Below are 6,441 nucleotides of genomic sequence, written 5' to 3' on the forward strand. Positions count from 1 at the left end.
CCCAATTTAACTAACTGATAACAGGCCCCAACTGACTATCAGCAGTTCACAATTAGTAACTCAGCTCTACTCACCTTCCTACGCTCCAAAAGCCAGTAGAAGGAATACTTGTAGCCAAATACTCAATACAAAGAGCTCTACGCACCTTCCTACGCTGCCATAGCCAGTAGAAGGAATTACCATAGCCTAAAGTTACTACCAAAGATCGGATGAGCCCCCATATGTCACAACCACTGGCTCGTTAGTGGCTGTAACATTAAGGGAGACCACACCGATTTGTACATTTTAACAAAAAGAGTCTTTATTTACAAAGTGTATCAGTTATCAGTAATGTGAATTAACCAAAGAGTGTATCAGTAAATGAGTGTTGTCCAAAAGGGTGCAAGTGTGGTGCAACACTGGGCAAGAAGGCTCTGTTTCCGGGGATGTTTGTATGAAGATATTTCTGGATATTTACAATATACGGAGATATATTGATAGATACGGTACTGATACGCTGGTGCCAATTTTCATATATGGAGCATATCCGAATCTCGGAATGGGACAGTTTCGACATGAGACAAATCCGGATGCCGTTTTCTCACCTGATATGGCACGTGCTTCACGTATTTGATGCAGATACTCCCACGGATGTGTTCCATTCTTGTAGTTGTATATCTCCGGATCTGTGAGGCATGGGACGACCCATACCTCCCACGACCAGGCAATAAATTGATTTCACAGGCATTTATGTACATGCCTTTATCACGCTAGGTGTTTTTAGCTTCTTCCCCAAAGTTGTTACAACAATGAACTCACACTTACTGGACAATGTTCATCTATAAACGACTGTGCACCTTGCAGGGAAGCTCAAATCTCAGAATACTTTGTATAATGACAAAAAAAAGCTTTCTATTCTATTACTTAGGCCTATTACAACTTAGTCTTGCCTGGTTACCATCCTAATCACGAGTGAGATTGTCTTTCAGATCGAAACGATTGTGGAAGCTGAGGATTTCCCAGGCTAACATGTGACGGGCATGTTGCCACATCTGTGATGTTGCCAAAGTTGCCGAAATTACTTATGCTGACGTTAGGTTAAACTGCCCTACAAAAGGTAAACAGCAGTGCCAACAATGAAACTGAGGGGAAAAAATGCCTTCAAAGACTTGGTAGGTTGGATATTGTAGTTACTGCAAATTTGACATAGCAATATTTGTAAAACAGGGCACATTTTGACCATAACTCTTAGTCACAAGATAAAGGAGGTCTTTATGAAAATCATTTTCAGAATGAACACATTTTCAGAATGAACCTACGGTAATTGGTTACTGCACTTTGCCTTTGTAAGGCAGTATACTTCTTTCAACATAATATAATAGACACAAATCTACTGCAAAACAACAATTAGGCCAACTTTAAATTACTGCTAAATCCCAGCTAAAATCATATTATAACAGACAATTATTTTGTTGAATGTTCTTTCTTTAATTGCTTATTTTACATTTACATTTAATCATATTTCAAGCTTTGTCGGCCGCAGAAGGGGGGGGGAGGTCACGAAGGGAGAACCGGCCACTATCGGTCACTCGCTGGCTGGGCTTGCTGGCATCAATTGAAGTACGCCAGCAAGGCGCACACTTCTCCATCTCAGACAGAGCACAACAAATGTGCACTTGTTTCCCCATCAGGCACAAGGCTAGAATCAGCTCCTTTGAGGTAGTCGAGGTCGTCCTCCTCCAGGACATCCTGCGCCACCAGCACCACTGCTTGAAAAGCAACAAAAAAATAGGGCAGTTTTAAACAATGTGTTAAACATTAAAAAATATGTACAGTTCAAAACCCACACTCATGCTTGTTTACCATGAACATGCCAAAGAACTGGTCACATGAGATAATACAGCAGGATTTTCACAAGATTATCCAGCAGATCAACCAAGCATAGTTCAATTGTGGTTTATCCACAGGAGTACAGTAGCTGTCATAGTAATATCCCTTACAAAAATTAACCATGGTTCTACTATTTAACTTTGATACACTATTTGCCATAAACCATGGTTCCCCCAAACCACGTGTTTTAAAACTATGGTCCCCCCCACGTTTCCTTATGCTTGCATCTCTTAAGCCTGGTTTAGACTCGTCCTTTAATTGGAGGACAGATCAAGTACCCAAACAGCCACCACGCCCTCCCTTTTAGCGCTGAATAGACCCCTTGCCGCGATCAACGTATAGTTCTCCCAGTTTGAATTGTTCGCGATCTGCCACTGCCCCCCCACTGACAGTATGTGTCCCCCAACTGATGGAGGAGTCTTTTTTAAAAAAGATATTATTGTCTTCATAATGACAGTACAGTGCAGATGATGACAGGAAGCAAGTTGGGAGAGAGAGATGGGGAAGGGCTGGCAAAGGACCCAGGCCAGGAATTGAACCCGGGTCGGTCGCATTGCAAACGAGTGCCCTGCCATATGCTCCATGGTAGGGCCTGACGGAGGAGTCAAAACAGACCTTTAGTGTTGGCTGCCCATTTGCAAATACCTTGTACCAAATGCGGTCATTCTAAAAACTAACAATAGTACTCGGAAGAAAGAAAGGGGATATTGGCTAATTGCCCCCTGAAGTGAAGTCGTGACAAAAGAAAGTGATGGCAGTTGTATGATGGGGTTGGTAGTTGTGGTTTTACCTACCCGCTCACGTCTGCCCATCAAATTTTTCCTTTTTTTCTCACGTCATCAGTCTTCCCCGCAAGGCCCAGTTGTTTGACTTTTAAGATTCTCAAAGAATCTATTTCAGGCTTCTGCGAGACAGAAAGAAACTGAGTTAGTCTTTTTTATACATCATAATCACATAAATGAGTTATGAGTAAACTCTCTGGTCCCCAGCTCTACCCAGAATCCTTACTAGCCTGGATGATGGCATTGGTGACCTCGTCACTATTAGGTAATCTACAGCTGAACAGAAAACATACAATGCTGTACACAAGTTTTCATTACTTTATGACTAAACGTGTAATGGTGATCCAAATATACAGTGCACGGCAATAATGACTACACCCCTGTTGAAAAGTAACATTGTGAATAATATATATATTTTTAAAAACACATAAGTTGTTCCCAAAGTGATTATAGAGTAAGTGTAATACAAAAATGTTTTCATCTTATGGCAGAAAAGTAAGGTCAGTAGTATAACTTGAATGACATATTTGTCCATTTTTTTGTGCAATTATGCTATGTTAAACTGTCTGAGAAGGGGCGTGCTGGCCCAAAACGTCTTGAAATTGAAATGGATTTAAAGGGAGGTCATCGTTGTGTGTGTTTCATCCTTGCCTTACATTGAACTTTTACATTATGAGTCCCCACCAGGCCAAAATAGATGTGTGTGAGATTTGAATGAAATCATGTGGAGAGTATGTATCATGATCTGCTTCAGTAGTCACAGTACATGTCGACAAGCATGTTTCTTTTGGTGAAATTCAGCTTCCTCCTGTTGATGGCATCCACACAGCCCCAAACCGTGCAACTCTCACTACCATGCTTGACTTTAAGCATGGGCACTTTTCTTTGTTGAGAAGGATACAGCTGATACTAGGGAGGGGGAGGTGAGGGGGCGTGGCCAGGCTTATGATAGGGTCAGGGGGGTGTTTGGAGGCTTGTGATGAGTCCAAGGGGGCGTTTGCTCAAAAAAGGTTGAGAACCACTGATCTAAAGCTAATTTGTTTATCATGGTGCCATTAGATCACAGTACATGGTTCCATATCCCATATCCTTAGTCTGTTTGACTCTGATGAGACCATGATAAACAATTTTGCATCAGTAGATGGTGTCAAGCATGTGTGGTGGTAAAAAGTGATTTGTAGAAAGAAAAGTGCCTCATGCTGAAAGTCAAGCATGGTAGTAGGACCGAAATGTTTCGGACCTGTACCGATGCCGTCCGCAGTAGGAAGCTGAATTTCACCACTAGAAACATGCTTGTTAACATGTACTGTGACTACTGAACATCATCAGATCATGATACTCTCCATAGGATTTCATTCAAATCTCATATACATCTTGTTTAGCTAGGTCCAGACTCGAAATGTAAAAGTTCAATGTAAGGCAAGGATGAAATGCACAGCGATGACCTCCCTTTTAATCTTTCAAATTCGTGAAGATTCGGGCCAACACGGCCCCTCCATAGACAGTTTAACATAGGGGTGTACTCACCTTTGCACCAGCATAATTTCAGAACAATGGACAAATATGTAATTCAAGTTATACTATTGACCTTACTTTTCTGCAGTAAGCTGAAAAGATGTTGTATTACACTTACTCTATGGTCATTTTGGAAATAACTTGTGTGTTTATTGAAATATTGTTCAAAATATTACTTTTTCAACAGGGGTTTAGCCTACTCATCAACATATATATGTTCCTCTGGTTGCATTACATCTTTCTCTATTAATAGCACTTTGATCACAGAAGTATGGGCTGACATGCTCAGAGTAAACCTGTTTACCTGGCCTGTGGTCCAAGTCGTCACTGCAACTCTTCCTCCAACGCACGATGTGTTCGCCTCACTCATGCCTGATGAAAAAAAAATGATAACACAATCACATATTGTTATGCTAAGAAATTTCAATGTGATTCACTAGCCGAAATGGGATAAATGCAGAGAAAGAATTTCCCCTAGGGGACCAAAATTGGCTCCAATCCAAATTGGCTAAAAAATACTGTTACAAACAGTGGACAATTGTTTCTTGAATTTCCCACAGGATGAATAAAGTGCTTAGTAATACAGTGAATAAAGTACCTTATCTGTAAAAGACAGCCTGAACCTTACTGATGTTTTCTCTAGTTTGACGATGAGAACCTCAGGGTTATTTGAGATGGTTAAAATGGAAATTGCACGTGGTTGGTTTTTTCTTTCCCTTAAAACATGCAGTCAAATATATTACCGACAGGTCCTGAGGAACTCCGGAGGGTTCTGGGTTCCATTGGAGGGTTGGGGTTGCGGGGTGTTGATAATGCATTGCAACCACCGTCTCCTGGAGTGTCTCATGACATTCATGGAGCTGCGGATGTAGAATAGAGTGAAGTACTTTTTATCATGTTAGGCCTAATTCCAAACAAAATTAAGGTGTTTATCAGCTTACATAAATACACAAATACAAAACCAAAACATGCAGAGGCCTTATACACATCATCAGTCTTACACATTCTCTCTCTCTCTCTCTCTCTCTCTCTCTCTCTCTCACACACACACACACACACACTCCTAGATGGGCATCATGTCATCCATACGATGTCATCAATTACCCTATAACAAAACACATTCTTAAATTCACAATTTCTCGTTCTCTTCTTTCTGGCACAGAAGTCTCTAGCTCTATGTGTGCATTGGAGCAAGAGCAACGACAGGGCATACTCCTGTTCTGTCAAATAACATCGGAGGGGGCTTCTTTACCTCTGCCCCGTTCATAACGACACATGCTGTGACCATCTCTTATCTTACAGAAAGGCAATTGAGAGTGTGTGTTTTTCGCTTGGTCAAGGGGGACAAATCATATATTAGAACAATACAGCCACACTTTCAAGACTATACAAGGTGATAACTTAGTTGTGTGCGACATTCAGACACAAGTGTCCATGATGTCATTAACTTTTAGATATCACGGAAAATAAGCTTTATGTCAAACAAATCTGTAACCAAATATTAGTCTCCTCCTAGCTAGTTAAAATGTAGCAGGTTACCAAATGTTGTCGTAATTTCAAAATCTAGCCCCTGCAGATATCCGACGTCATATATCCAATGTCAGTAAAACGTCTATGCATACCGGTACATTCATTCGTGACACCGTATCACTTGCCCAAAGGTTTAGTATTTTTAGGTGGTGGCAGGCTAGCTAACTAGCTAACGTTAACATCTGCCTACCAGACCGAAAAAGCTAGGCTAGCTAACATGCTAAGATAACCGTCCTTGTTTAGTGGACAGTACAAGGCGCTGGTTAGTTAGCAAGTTAGCTATACGGTCAGTCAGAAAACATTAGGAAAGTTAAACATTACAATATTCAGGCATGCTTTAATTTTGATCTAGAGCTACTTTAAGACAATACACCGTATGTTCCTCTAATCTGTTACTTCAACTTACCTCAGAATGTCTTAAAGTCTGGTCCATCCTCATCATGAAATGACCTCGAACAACCTCGCCAGTGCCAGCCAGCCATCATTCGCCATCTCACTTGGACACCGTCTCGGAGTCCTCTCATAGTCCCATAGCCTAGAGCTAGAACTAAATAAGGTTTGTTGATGGCTTAACAAGTCTGCGACAGATTTCTGGAAAGTCTGTGATAAAGATGCTGCCAACTAACGTATGACAGAAATCCAGATAGGAAGCGGTGGGCTGCCGCGCAGAGCTTTATAATCATAACGGCAGTGGGAGGGCCAACATTCTATTCAATGCGATTGGCAGCACACGTCATTCAAAATA

General features: G+C 41.3%; 1 long non-coding RNA gene across 2 annotated transcripts; it reads right to left on the reverse strand.

Moving 5' to 3' along the window:
* Positions 1–424: 424 nt before the first annotated feature.
* LOC134447409 (uncharacterized) lies at positions 425–6,162 on the reverse strand. 2 transcript variants are annotated; one of them, XR_010034598.1, is made up of 5 exons: positions 6,103–6,162; positions 4,910–5,026; positions 4,471–4,538; positions 2,664–2,773; positions 425–1,745 (listed from the first exon to the last, which is right to left on the reverse strand). It is a non-coding gene; the product is annotated as an uncharacterized LOC134447409 (long non-coding RNA). The 2 variants fall into 2 exon arrangements; XR_010034599.1 differs by having other exon boundaries at positions 425–1,748.
* Between the last annotated feature and the right edge of the window lie 279 nt (positions 6,163–6,441).

The sequence above is a fragment of the Engraulis encrasicolus genome, chromosome 4 (genome assembly GCF_034702125.1).
Source record: "Engraulis encrasicolus isolate BLACKSEA-1 chromosome 4, IST_EnEncr_1.0, whole genome shotgun sequence".
NCBI classification, from domain to species: domain Eukaryota; kingdom Metazoa; phylum Chordata; class Actinopteri; order Clupeiformes; family Engraulidae; genus Engraulis; species Engraulis encrasicolus.